We start from the raw sequence: 14,512 nt of genomic DNA on the forward strand, positions 1-14,512 counted from the left end.
TTCCTTCTGTTTTTACAACAGGCCTTTATAGTAGTAGCATGATTTATACGTGAAGAAACTCAAGCTCAGACTTTAAAACGTGTTTTAAGGGGCACCTGGGTGGCTCAGTCAGTTAAAGTATCTGACTTCGGCTCAGCCATGATCTCACGGTTTGTGAGTTCAAGCCCTGCATCAGGATCTGTGTTGACAGCTCAGAGTCTGGAGCCTGTTTCGGATTCTGTGTCTTTCTCTCTCTGTGCCCCTCCCCAGCTCGTGCTCTCTCTCTCTCTCTCTGTCTCAATAATAAATAAACTTAAAAAATTATTTTAAAAAAACTTGTTTTAAGGTAATGTATATTAAGTATTTAGCCAAGCAGATACCTAATAAAATGTTAGGTCTCATCATGTTCTCTTGCCCAAGTATATCTTTATCCTTACAGAGCTCAGAGGAGGGTAATCACAACACATCTTCAAGAAAAATAACAGGACAGTTAATTAAATGCCCAAATATGTGATAAGATCACTAACTGCCCTGGCAGGTCACACATGAGAGAAATAAAAGTGCAGTCAGAGAAAATTTTATAGACCTTTAGGAAGATTGGGGAAGGATTTAAACGGAAGGCCAAAAGGGGATGACATTTTGAGGAATTGCAAAACTGTTTTCCATAGTGGATACACTATTTTGTGTTTCCATCTAGCCAACACCTTGTTATTATCTGTGTTTTAGTATAGCCAGCTAGTGGGTGCAAAGTGGTGTCTCATTGTAGCTTTGATTTGCGTTTTTCTAATAGCTGTGATGTTGAGCATCTTTTTATGTGCTTATTAGCTATTGTATATCTTCTTGGGAGGAATGTCTATATCCTTTGCTCATTTGAAAATTTGCTTTGCCTTTTTATGACTGAGATTGAAAAATTCTTTATATTCCATATAAAAGTCCCTTTCAGGAACATGATTTGCAAATATTTTCTACCATTCTGTGTGTTGTCATTTAAAAAAAAATTTTTTTAATGTTTATTTTTGAAAGAGAGAGAGAGACAGAATGTGAGTGGGGGAAGGGCAGAGAGAGAGGGAGACACAGAATCTGAAGCAGGCTCCAGGCTCTGTGCTGTCCGTACAGAGCCCGACACGGGACTTGAACTCATGAACCGTGAGGTCATGACCTGAGCCAAAGTCAGTCATGTAACTGACTGAGCCACCCAGGCGCCCCTGTCTCTTCATTTTTTTTTGACGGTATTGTTTGCAGCCCAAAAGTTTGTGATTTTGATGAAGTCCCAATTTATCTATTTTTTCTTCTGTTGCATGTGCTTTTGAGTTGTAGCTGAGATACCATTATCTGACCCCAAATCACAAATATTTGCTCCTGTTTTCTTCTAAGAGTTTTATACTTTTAGTTCTTACATTTAAGTCAGTGATCTATTTTGAGTTCGTTTTTGTGCGTGGTATGAGGAAGGGATCCAGCTTCCCTTCATTCTTTAGCATGTGGCTTCCTGGGCCAGCACCATTTGGTAAAAAGACTGTTGTTTCCCCACTCAGTTGCCTTGGCAGTCTTGTTGACAGTCAGTTTACCCTAAGTGTGGGGGTTTATCAAAAGCAAAAATGAACTACTGGGACCTCATCAAAATAAAAAGCTTCTGCACAGTGAAGGAAACAGCAAAACTAAAAGGCAACCGACAGAATGGGAGAAGATATTTGCAATGGACATATCAGATAAAGGGTTAGTGTCCAAAATCTGTAAAGAACTTACCGAACTCAACACCCAAAAAACAAATAATCTAGTGAAGAAATGGGCAAAAGACATGAATAGACACTTCTCCAAAGACATCCAGATGGCCAACCGACACATGAAAAAATGCTTAACATCACGCATCATCAGGGAAATACAACTCAAACCCACAATGAGATACCACCTTACACCTGTCAGAACGGCTAACATGAACAACTCAGGCAACAACAGATGTTGGCGAGGATGCGGAGAAAGAGGATCTCTTTTGCATTGTTGGTGAGAATGCAAGCTGGTGCAGCCACTCTGGAAAACAGTATGGAGGTTCCTCAAAAAATTAAAAATACAAGGCCGCCTGGGTGGCTCAGTCAGTTAGGCGTCCGACTTTGGCTTAGGTCATGATCTCACAGTCCATGAGTTCGAGCCCCGCGTCAGGCTCTGTGCTGACAGCTCAGAGCCTGGAGCCTGTTGCAGATTCTGTGTCTCCCTCTCTCTCTGACCCTCCCCTGTTCATGTTCTGTCTCTGTCTCAGAAATGAATAAACGTTAAAAAAAAAAATTAAAAATAGAACTACCCTACGACCCAGTAATTGCACTACTAGGTATGTATCCAAGGGATACAGGTGTGCTGTTTTGAAGGGACATATGCACCCCAGTGTTTATAGCGGCACTATCAATAGCCAAAGTATGCAAAGAGCCCAAATTTCCATCAATGGGTGAATGGATAAAGAAGATGTGATATATATATATATACAATGGCGTTTTACTTGGCAGTCAAAAAGAATGAAATCTTGCCATTTGCAACTATGTGGATGGAACCAGAGGGTATTATGCTAAGTGAAATTAGAGAAAGACAAATATCATATGACTTCACTCATATGAGGACTTTAAGTTACAAGACAGATGAACATAAGGGAAGGGAAACAAAAATAATACGAAAACAGGAAGGGGGACAAAACATAAGAGACTCTTAAATATGGAGAACAAACAGAGGCTGTGGGAGGGGGGGATGGGCTAAATGGATAAGGGGCACTAAGGAATCTACTCCTGAAATCACTGTTGCACTGTATGCTAGCTAATTTGGATGTAAATTTAAAAAAAAATAAAAATAAAAAAAAGTAAGTAAATGTGGGGGTTTATTTCTCTCAGTTCTCTCCCATTGAACTGTATGTATAGCCTTAGGCTAGTACCACCCTGCCTTAGTGTCTATGGCTTTGTAGTAAGTTTTGAAACTGAGACATATGAGTCTTCAAACTTAACTCTTTTTTGAGATCGTTTTGGCAATTCTGGGTCCCTGCATTTTCATATAAATTTTAGCATCTGCTCATCAATTTCTGTAAAAAAAAATCCAGCTGGAATTTTTACAGGGATTGCATTGAGTCTGTGGAACAATTTGGGAGATACTTCTATCCTAATACTGAATTTTGATCTGAAAACCTGAGATGTCATTTCAGTTCTATTTAGATCTTGTTTAATTTCTTTCAATGCTGTTTTGTAGTTTCCAGTGTACACATTTTGCACTTCTTTTGTTCTTTCTTTGTGATGGAATTATAAATGGAATTAAAATTTTTTTATTTTGCCATTATTCATTGGTAAAATGGTACATGTGGTAAAACCAGCCTTTTTCTTTTCTAATGTTTATTCATTTTTGAAAGAGAGAAAGAGGGCGCCTGGGTGGCGCAGTCGGTTAAGCGTCCGACTTCAGCCAGGTCACGATCTCGCGGCCCGTGAGTTCGAGCCCCGCGTCAGGCTCTGGGCTGATGGCTCGGAGCCTGGAGCCTGTTTCCGATTCTGTGTCTCCCTCTCTCTCTGCCCCTCCCCCGTTCATGCTCTGTCTCTCTCTGTCCCAAAAATAAATAAAAAACGTTGAAAAAAAAAAATTTAAAAAAAAAAAAAAAAAAAGAAAGAGAGAAAGAATGCGAGTGGGTGAGGGGCAGAGAGGGAGACCAGTAATGCCAAGAAGCCTACATGCTGTTAGCACAGAGCCTGACACAAGGCTTGAACTCATGAATTCATGAGATCATGACCTGAGCCAAAACCAAGAGTCAGAGGCTTAACCAACTGAGCCATCCAGGTGCCTCTATAGTCAGCTTTTGTATATTTTGATTTTGTACCCTAAAACCTTTCTCAGCTCCTTTATTAGTTTAATAGTTTTTTAGTGGATCACTTAGGATTTTCTCTCTACAAGATCATGTTATCTGTAAATAGAGATGGCTTTACTTCTTTTCCGATCTGAATGCTTTTTACTTCGTTTTCTTGTCTAATTGTATTGGCTAGAACTTCCAGTACAGTATTGAAGAGAAGTAGCAACAGTGGACGTGTTCGTCTTGATCTTGGGGGGAGAGCACTCAGTGTCTCACCCATAACATACGATGTCAGATGTGGGTTTCTCAATACTGTCTTTTTAAGAGCTAATCTAAATTTTTTCAATATTTATTCTTTTTTTGAGAGAGAGAGAGACTGAGTGGAAGCTGGGGAGGGGCAGAGAGAGACGGAGACGTAGGATCTAGAGTGGGCTTCAGGCTCCAAGCTGTCCGCACAGAGCCCGACACGGGGCTTGAACTCACAAACTGTGAGATCATGACCTGAGCCGAAGTCGGCCACTTAACCTACTGAGCCACCCAGGTGCCCCTAAACTTTTCCATTTTTATGAAGTGCAGTTTGTTGGCTTTTTTCTTGTATAGTTCATACTTTTCTTGTCCTAGGAATTCTTTTCCTACCCCATGATTATAAAGATTTTCTCCTGTGCTTTCTTCTTGAAGTTTTACAATGTTAACTATTAAATTTCAGTCTGTTACACATTTGTGTTCATGATTCTGCTTTTAAGATTAAATGGGTAGAGTAGAGTTGGCAGGGGAAAGGAAGCATTTGTCAGTGTAACTACTTGTTTCTTGATAAGGAGTAAGTTATTGAGAAAAACTGCATGTAAACCTGTAGTAGTCCTGCTTTGTATAAGTTTTGCATTTGATAGTCTGTCAGTGCTCCTCAGAAATCCCTGGTGGTAGTTTTTGAGGAACACTACCCCATGGCCAACATAGTTATTTGTTCACCTAACATCCCATTAGGGTACCAACACCCCTCATTTTATAATGACCCTTTTCATTCCATCAGGAGTCTCCCCTGGGGTGCCTGGGTGGCTCAGTCAGTTGAGCGTCCACCTCTTGATTTCAGCTCAGGTCATGATCCCAGCATTGTGAGTTCGAGCCCCATGTCAGGCTCTGCACCGAGCATGGAGCTTGCTTGAGATTCTCTTTCTTTTCACCTCCATCTTTCCCCCACCCCCACTCAATGTGCCTCTCTCTAAAAAAAAAAAAAAAAAAAAAAAAAAGAGTCTCTCCTGACTCCAAGAGTGGTACATGACTCAAGCCCAGCCCACCAGAGCTTCTAACAACAGTGATCATATTCAAGCAGTGCATTTAACCTAATGGCAGTAGTATTGAGGAGGGCTCTTCAAAAAGGGAAGGAAAAGCTACCCTTTTCCTGAGGTAGCTGTGCGTTGTGTATGAGTCTTAAATTCCTCATGTCTGTCTTTTCTAAGCCATCATGTATGGATAGCCAACCCATAGTTGAGATGGTGAACTCTTAATGACACTATTTATTCCTTTCGGCCCTCCCTTGGTGTTTTTTATTTTTATTTTTATTTTTATTTTATTTATTTTTTTAACGTTTATTTATTTTTGAGACAGAGACAGACCATGAACAGGGGAGGGTCAGAGAGAGAGGGAGACACAGAATCCGAAACAGGCTCCAGGCTCTGAGCAGTCAGCACAGAGCCCGATGCGGGGCTCGAACCCACGGACTGTGAGATCGTGACCTGAGCCGAAGTCGGCCGCTTAACCGACTGAGCCACCCAGGCGCCCCAAGGTGTTTTTTAAATTATGTGGGCCAATAAATCCTTCTTTTGGCTCAGGCTCATTTATGGTAGGTATCTGCGCTTCTAACTGAAAAGATCCTAACTAATAAGCTATTAACCTTCTCAATTAAAGGTCTACATAGGAATTTCAAGTAAGTTAGGATCTATTTCATTAATAGCTAGTAAAAGAATAATAACTTTTATGTGTGTTCTGTGGAAGGAAGCAGCACCTTGTGGCTTTTACAAAAGCTAGGAAATTCTGTTAAATACCTAGGATCATGATACTGCTTTTAAATGAGATTTACTAAGAAGTAAATTTTTAAATGCCTCCTTTTAATGAATATGTGGATTAATTACTCCTCTAACTTCTTGGTGGTATTTTATGGGAAAGTTAAATGCATGATAGAGGCTCCACATTTATGAAAGCAAATTGTTCTCTGAACAGGTTAGGATTTTCAAGTATAATTTTTATTACTTTAGAGTAATTATTTGTGAGACTATAGCTTTGAAATTAAATTGAGGAATATTTTTTCAACTCACAGATTCACAGAGCAGGTATGTATCTAATACAGAAATATAGAATCCACTGTGTAGTGGTGAAATAAAAGCATTCTTAAAACAGTCTGGGCTTAAAAAGGTAGATCTCTAAAATGTCTCTTAGTAAGGGTTACAAATCTGCAGTCTTCTGTAGGAAGCACTTCCACCATTTTTACAAGTTTATGTTTTTAAATTTTAAATTTTATTAAATCAGTCCATACCTTAGTAATTGATATGATTTTAATGTTTTTATTTGATGTCAGTATAATACCTTCGTTAGCTTTCTGGAATTTTGCCATATTAATTTGATCTTTAAAATGAAAAGATTAACTTGATTATTAGAAAGCCAAAATGTAGCTTTAGATTTCTGTGATAGCTGTTATTAATACTCAAATAAGCCATCATTACTTCTCTGGAACATTTAGCACTTATTGCTTTAAAAATAATTGCGTGGGTTAAATAGCGCTGTAGGGCCCAAAGCCACTTTACTTGCTTTGCTTTTTCACAGTTCAGTGAGGTGGTGTGAGGATATTACTGGCTACACTTTCCACATGAGGAAACTGAGGGTTGAACTGGAATTTATTTGTACGCCGTTCTTATTTTCAGGTTCCTTGTGTGTTTAGTTTTATCATACTATTAAGTGTACTTTGAAAGGTTTTGAAAGCATTATGACCCTTTCTTACAACAGATTTCAGGGAAATGAAGCATTTAAAACGTCACAGCCTTATTCCTCCATCTGGAGTATGGTTTGAAAGTCACTGCTTTGTAGCAGACATTATTTTTCTAGTGCATTGTCAAGGTCTAATAACTGTTTAGATGGTAAGCTAAGATTACCTACTAAACTTGTATCAGATTCTGACTTTGCCTTCTCCCTTTCTCCTTCCATTGTCCCTTAAGGCCACTCTGGACCTCACACATATCCAAACCCTCCCATAAAATACAGCTCTCTCTTTTTATTAATTAATTTTTTTTTTTTTTTTTTTTTTTAAAGCAAGGGAGAGAAAACGTGAGAAGGGGAAGCGCAGTGAGAGAGGGAAAGAATCCCAAACAGGCTTTGTGCTGTCAGCGCAGAGCTCGATGCGGGACTCGATCCCACAAACCTTGAGATCATGGCCTGAGCAGAAGGGGCAGGGATTTGTCTCTGTGCTCTGACAGATTAATAGGGAGAGGCTTTAAAAAGGGGAGAGGGAAGTTCAGAGGTACAAGGGGAATTAAGCTGAAAATCAGAGAATTAAGGTCATGATTGGCAAGTTTTAGGAAGTGTTCTTGATAAAAAGGCTGATGAAGGAAGTCAGAAGTGCCATTTGATTTTGAGATTGGAACGTCATTGGTACCTTTAAGAGAACAGTTGATTGGAATATTGAGGTAAAGCAGGATTGAATCTCAGGTGCAAGGGTTTGTATGTAGATAGAAGCAGAAAGTTACCTCTAAAAGGCAGGAGAAAGCTGGACTGGCAGCTTGAAGGGGTAGAGGTATTTGGGAGTGTATTTAGGAGGAGACTCTGTTTAGTTGTGTTTCTCTTTGCATGGCAGAGTTTGAACTTTTTATAACCAAATGTTAGATTCGTTGATAAAGTGGGAAAGGAATTTGGTGGACCACATTTGTCTTGGAAAGATGTACATCTAAAATGAAGGGGGGAAAGAAGGAAAAAGGAATTAAAGATAGAAATTTTCATGTGGGAGAATTGAAGTTTGAGGGAGGAAGGGATGCCAAGGTAAATAAAATGACACATTCTGTGTTTTAAGACGTTCTTTCCAAAACGTGTACCTTGTTGGTTGCCCATCAGACTGGAGATGTGTTCCAGCCAAGACAAAGTTACACCGGATTTATTTAGGAAATAGTTTGGCACAAAGAGGTTTCACTGCACCTGCCACTTGGGAGGAACTTGTCTCTCATCAGTGCGGTGTCTGGTGAGAGAGTCGGGACCTGCTTGTGGTTTGGAAGCAACTTGTGACCCTTCTCTGCACATGGAAGCTGCCGCCAGTGTGTGTTCCTCTCAGGGACGGGTCTGCGTGCTAGAGGGGCCAGTGGGATGTGGGAGGGTGGCAGCAGCCTTGCCTGGGTTCTCTGGAGAGAGGCTGGGAGCCTGAGGACGCTTGCGAGGTGCTGGGCTAGCTGAGCCCCAGACTTGGGACCAGTCCTTTTCTCTGTGGAAATGCTGGGGCAGATACCACCCAGGGCTACAGGCAAAAGCTGTTAGTACAGTAATAAATTTGGAATCTCAACCCACAGGGGGCTGATACAGGGTTGCTAATTTTATTTTGTCTTGCAAGGACGTTGAAAACAAAATCACCATCTACTATCATCAGCAGTTCACAAAAGGAAGGATAATTTTATCACAAAATAGGAAGAACTTGATCATCAAAACAGACAGGACTTTTTATTAAATAAATTAAAGTTTATGAAAAGCAAATACTGTACCCTTTTCCCCTTATTCTTTACATTTTGGTGGAAGCTTGGTTTTGGACTTGTAAGAATCACTGACCTACTTCACTGAGGCTGTTCATTTTGGGAAATGTGTTCTAAATACTTGTCCTCTTTTCTCCCACTTCACCTCACAAGTGAAAGAAAGGGAGCTCTTGTGGTTGAAAGCTGGCATGTTTGCATGCGTGTGCAAGAGGGAAGAAAGAGGATTTCCCATATGTTCATTTTGGCCCATTTTGAAGCCACCCTCGCTGGAGTTCACACCTGTTCCACTTCCCTTTTATCCTTCTAACAATCCGCCTTGTATTCTAATCGTTTGTTGTTGACCCTCATCTTAGAGGGGAGTTTTAGGAGGATAGTTAGTAACTTGTACCGTGTTTGTGAATCTTGTAAGAATTTTCTACATAGCGTAATGTTGAACAGAAGCGTAAGTGGATTTTTTTAATTGGCTTATTGTAGTATCCTAAAACACGTGTAGATTTATTTTATATGCTACTTTCACTCTTCCGTGTCCATCAGCCACAACCGCCAGAGCCACTGAAATTTTCCTTTACTTTACTTTGAGGAGGTGATTCTTCTCCAGAACCATGTCCTGTGTGTACATTTTGTACCAAGCAGATGTGTAAGTGTCCCTTGAAGTGAAGGATGGCTCTGATTAACATTATTCTTGCTGACGGACGAAGGCTTTTTGCTCTACCAGACTGGAACTCAGGCGCATTCCTGTGTCAGCCTGCCCGCTCTAGCAGCTGTCTGCTCCTTGGCTTCCGGGTGCTTTCACCTTGGCCGCGCGGATGAACGTTCTGTCCTCTGATCAGGTTTCTGGGGGGGGTTGGTGCTGCAGCTGCTCCTCCTCCGTGCTGGTGACTGTGCCTCACTGACGGTGTTGTTTTGCTAAACAAATCTTGACCGCTCTGATTTTATCACTTTGGCCCCGTCTTAGTTAGTACGCCTCCTCGTGGCTCTGTGTGGCGCACAGTGTAAGCGCACGTTAACAAAACACTAAAATGGCTAATATTGACAATGCTTTTAGTTAACTAAATTCTGGTAGAGGTGTAATTAGTGGTTAAAAATCCACTGGATTTTAGTGGCTCGCCTGAGTTTATGTTGGAATTCATTTTACCTCATGCTTATGTGTCGTTGAATGTGCTTGTTTGTGAGTCTTTATAAACTGTGAGCCCTGGTTCTTTTTTTTTTCTCTTTTCTTTTCTTTTCTTTTCTTTTCTTTTCTTCTTTTCTTTTCTTTTCTTTCTCTTCTCTTCTCTTCTCTTCTCTTCTCTTCTCTTCTCTTCTCTTTTCTTCTCTTTTCTTCTCTTTTCTTCTCTTTTCCTTTTCAGCCCTGGTTCTTAAAAGAAGCACAATCCCAGGGGCACCTGGGTGGCTCAGGAGGTTAAGCATCTGACTTCGGCTTACTTCGTGATTCCAAGGTTCATGGGTTTGAGCCCCGCTTCAGATTTTGTGTCTCCCTCTTTGCCCCTCCCCCACTCATGTGCGCACACACTCTCTCTCTCAAAAATAAACAAAGAGGGGCGCCTGGGTGGCGCAGTCGGTTAAGCGTCCGACTTCAGCCAGGTCACGATCTTGCGGTCCGTGAGTCCGTGAGTTCGAGCCCCGCGTCAGGCTCTGGGCTGATGGCTCGGAGCCTGGAGCCTGTTTCCGATTCTGTGTCTCCCTCTCTCTCTGCCCCTCCCCTGCTCATGCTGTGTCTCTCTCTGTCCCAAAAATAAATAAAAAACGTTGAAAAAAAAAAAATTTAAAAAAAAAAAAAATAAACAAAGAAAGAAAGAAAGAAAGAAAGAAAGAAAGAAAGAAAGAAAGAAAGAAAGAAAGAAAAGAAAGAAGCAGCACCACTCAACCAAGCTGCCAGATAAACCGATTGGGAGATATGTTTCTTTCTAAAATACTTCCATCTTTATTTGCTATAAGGCCTAAATCCATTTAAATAAAGCCATAAACCTATTTAAATGGTGTTTTTCAAAAGAATATTAAGCCTAATATTTTTAACTTCTTAAAGAAACCTAGACAGTACCTAAAATAGCATGTACATTATATTTTTTAACTACTGCATATAACAACAAATACCAGTTAAGCATATAACTAATGATAAATATTTTCTGAACTAAAATCGGGGTAGTCAGTTTGATAGTTTTTTGTAATGTTAATACTATGTTAAATGTGCAAGATTATGTACATAAGCTCACATTTTGTTTATTTAGCAAATGAAAACTAAGTGCTACATTTATGGTGCTGTTTGGCATATCTGGTTGACGATACTGCTGGGAGATTAGCCAGGCCACAGAGAGACCCCTCTGGTCTCTTCCTGCTCATCGAGAATTGGATGTAGGCATCTTATTTGTGTATGTATTGATGTCAGAAGATCTTTATTGATCTTGAGGATTGTGACCGTGAAGTACTTATGATTTCCTCCTGGATAATTTTGTTTTTACTGTCCCTGCTCTAATAATCCAGGTTGTTGGATTTCTATAGTACCCTAATTAGGCTCTCTGCCTCTGCCTCAGGCATTGAAGATTGCGTTTGTAGTTTCCTATTTCTGAATAGGTTGATGTTTTTGGTATTTAGAGTTGTCTACTTTTTTTTTACATTTATTTTTGAGAGGCATAGAGTGTGAGCAGGGGAAGGGGCAGAGGGAGAGGGAGAGGGAGACACAGTATCCGAAGCAGGCTCCATCCTCTGAGCTGTCAGCACAGAGCTGCCCGACATAGGGCTCAAACCCACGTACTGTGAGATCATGATCTGAGCTGGTCGGATGCTTAACTGACTGAGCCACTCAGGCGCCCCTAAAGTTGTCTACTTCTTAAAACAGTGACTGTTTCTTCGCTTCACTCCTGTAGGTGCAAAGCTGCTAAAATCTAAATGGTTTGGTAGGCATTTAAGGCCCTTTGTGATGTATTCCCATTTAGTCTTTCCAGTTCCATTTTCAGCTACATTCCTGCAGAAGACACCCATGTCCGTAACAGAAAAATTGTGTGTTTTCTCTATTTTTTTTAACCTTTTTTTCTACTTTTTTGGGGAGATTTCAACTTTACCCTTCATTGTATTTTTGAAAAATTTTTTGTTCATGGTGTAATTGAAGTATTGTTGATAAAATGTTAATTGCAGATGTAGATTAGTGATTCCAGTTCTATGCATTATGTAGTGTTTACTGTAAATGTAGTTACCATACGAAGTTATTAAAATATTATTGAATATATTCCCTTTGCTGCACTTATCTCTGTTACTTGTCTTATAACTGGAAGTTTGTACCTTTTAATCCCCTTTGCCTATTTTGCCTATCCTCTACTCCCCTCCCTTGTGGCAACTACCAGTTTTTTTTTTCTTTTCTTCTGTATCTATGAGTCTGTTTTCTGTTGGTTCACTCATTTGCTTTGTTTTTAAAGATTTCACATATAAGTAAAATCATACAATAATTGTCTTTCTCAGTCTGACTTATTTCACTTGGTGTAATATCCCCTAGGTCCATCTGTGTTGCCACAGATGGCGAGATTGCATTCTTTTTTATGGCCAAGTAATATTCCATTGTGTGTATGTGTGTGTGTGTGTGTGTGTGTGTACACACACACACACACACACACACACTCTTTTATATATATACCACTTCTTTATCTGTTCATCTGTCAGTGGACACTTAGGTTCTTTCTGTGTCTTGGCTGTTGTAAATAATGCTTCAGTAAACATTGGGGTGCATGTATCTTTGCAAATTAGTGCTTTCTTTTTCTCTGGTAAATACCCAGAAGGGGAATTACTGGATCATTGAGTATTTCTAATTTTTGAGGAACCTGTGTACTGTTTTCCATAGCGGTCACACCAGTGTACATTCTCACTTACAGTGCAGAAGAGTTTCCTTTTCTCTACATCCTTGCCAACACTTGTTATTTCTTGTCTTTTTGATGATAGACATTTGACTGGGGTGAGGTTGTATCTCATTGTGCTTTTGATTTGCATTTCCCTGATGATGAGTGATACTGAGCATCTTTTCATGTCTCTGTTAGCCCATCTCTCCGTCTTTGGAGAAATATCTATTCAGGTCCTCTGCTCATTTTCAAATCAGATTATTAATTTTTTTGGTATTGATTTGTATGCATTCGTAAATAATTTGGATATTAACCCCTTTGGATAATCATTTGCAAATGTCTTCTCATTCTGTACTTTGCCTTTTCATTTTGTTGATAGTTTTCCTTCGCTGTGTAGAAGCTTTGTATTTTGGTGTAGTTATATATATATATATATATATATTTTTTTTTTTTTTTTTATTTTTATTAATTTTTGCGTTTGTTTCCTTTGCCTGGGGAGACATATCCAGAAAACTATTGCTAAGGCTGACATCCAAGAGATTACTGCCTATGTTTTCTTTGAGTTTTATGGTTTGTTTCTGATCCTTACAGTTAGGTCTTTAATCCATTTTGAGTTTATTTTTGTGTATGGTGTAAGAAAGTGGTCCAGTTTCATTCTTTTGCATGTAGCTGTCCAGTTTTCCCAACACCATTTATTGACAAGACTTTCTTTTCCCATTGTATATGCTTGCCTCCTTTGTTGTAGATTAATTCACCCGTGGGTTTATTTCGGGGTTCTCTATTCTGTTCCATTGATCTATGTGTATATTTTTGTCCCAGTACCATACTGTTTTTGTTACTACAGCTTTGGAATATAGTTTGAAATCTGGGACTATGATACCTCCAGCTTTGTTCTTCTTTCTCAAGATTGCTTTGGCTGTCCACAATCTTTTGTGTTTCCGTACAAATTTTAGGATTATTTGTTCTAGCTCTGTGAAAAATACTCTTGATATGTTGATAGGGATTGCATTGAATCTGTATATTGCTTTGGGTAGTATGGGCATTTTACCAGTATTCTTCCAGTCCAGGAACATTGTGTGTTTTTCTGTTTGTGTCATCTTCAGTTTCTTTCATCAGTGTCTTATAGTTTTCAGAGTATAGGTCTTTTCACCTCATTGGTTAAATTTATTGCTGATATTTCATTATTTTTGGTATAATTGTAAAAGAGATTTTTTTCCTAAGTTCTTTTTCTGCTACTTCATTATTAGTGTATAGACGTGCAATAGATTTTTATGTACTTACTAATTTTGTATCCTGCAGCTTTACTAAATTCATTTATTCTGTGACGGTTTTTTGGTGGAGTCTGTAGGGTATTGTATATATAGTATTATGCCATCTGTGGGCAGTCCGTTTTACTTCTTTCTTAACAATTGGATTCTTTTCATTTCTTTTTCTTCTCTAATTTCTGTGGCGAGGACTTTAGTGCTATGTTGAATAAAATGGTGAGAGTGGATATCGTGACCCTCATCTTTTTCCTGATCTTAGAGAAAAAGCTTTCAGTTGTTCACCATAGAGTATGATGTTAGCTGTAGGTTTGTCACACGTGGCCTTTATTATGTTGAAATATGTTTGCTTTCATTTTTAGTTGCTAAAAGCTCCTCTTCCACCCCCCCCCCCATTCTTTTGAGATATAATTATAACATTGTATTCATTTAAGGTGTAGAACATAATGATTTATGTATATATTGCATAATGACTTTACCACAATAAATTTAGTTAACATCTATCAGCAGACATTGAATTTTTTTGTGTGTGAAGAGAACTTTTAAGATCTACTCTGGTAGCAGCTCTCAAATATGTGATACAGTGTTAACTGTTGCCACCATGCTGTATATTACATCCCCGGAACTTATTTATCTTACACCTGGAAGTTTGTACCTTTTGGCCACCTTCACCCGCCCCCCTTCATCCCACTTCACCCCCACCTCCTTTTCTTTTCTGAATACTGTTTTGTTTTGGCCATATTCTTGTTTCATTAGTGCAGTATCTTCTGTCTCTCTGGATATTAGTAATTCAGTTTATTTTAAAATCTCCTTTGTAATTTGTTTTCTCTAATTGACTGTCTTGTAGTTTGTTTTGATCTTTGCTGTTTTAGAGAAGAACCATGTTTCTTGGTTATCTGTTACATAGGGGGCCTTTAATATAAGTTTATT

At 39.2% G+C, this 14,512-nt stretch overlaps 1 protein-coding gene across 2 annotated transcripts in view; it reads left to right on the top strand.

The window, feature by feature from the left end:
- Positions 1-14,512, top strand: part of UBE2E1 (ubiquitin conjugating enzyme E2 E1) — an 81,498-nt gene that overhangs the window by 49,731 nt on the left and 17,255 nt on the right. The gene's annotated exons all lie outside the window — the stretch shown is intronic.

This window comes from Panthera pardus, unplaced genomic scaffold, assembly GCF_024362965.1.
Source record: "Panthera pardus isolate Hobbes unplaced genomic scaffold, ASM2436296v1 HiC_scaffold_16, whole genome shotgun sequence".
NCBI classification, from domain to species: Eukaryota; Metazoa; Chordata; class Mammalia; order Carnivora; family Felidae; genus Panthera; species Panthera pardus.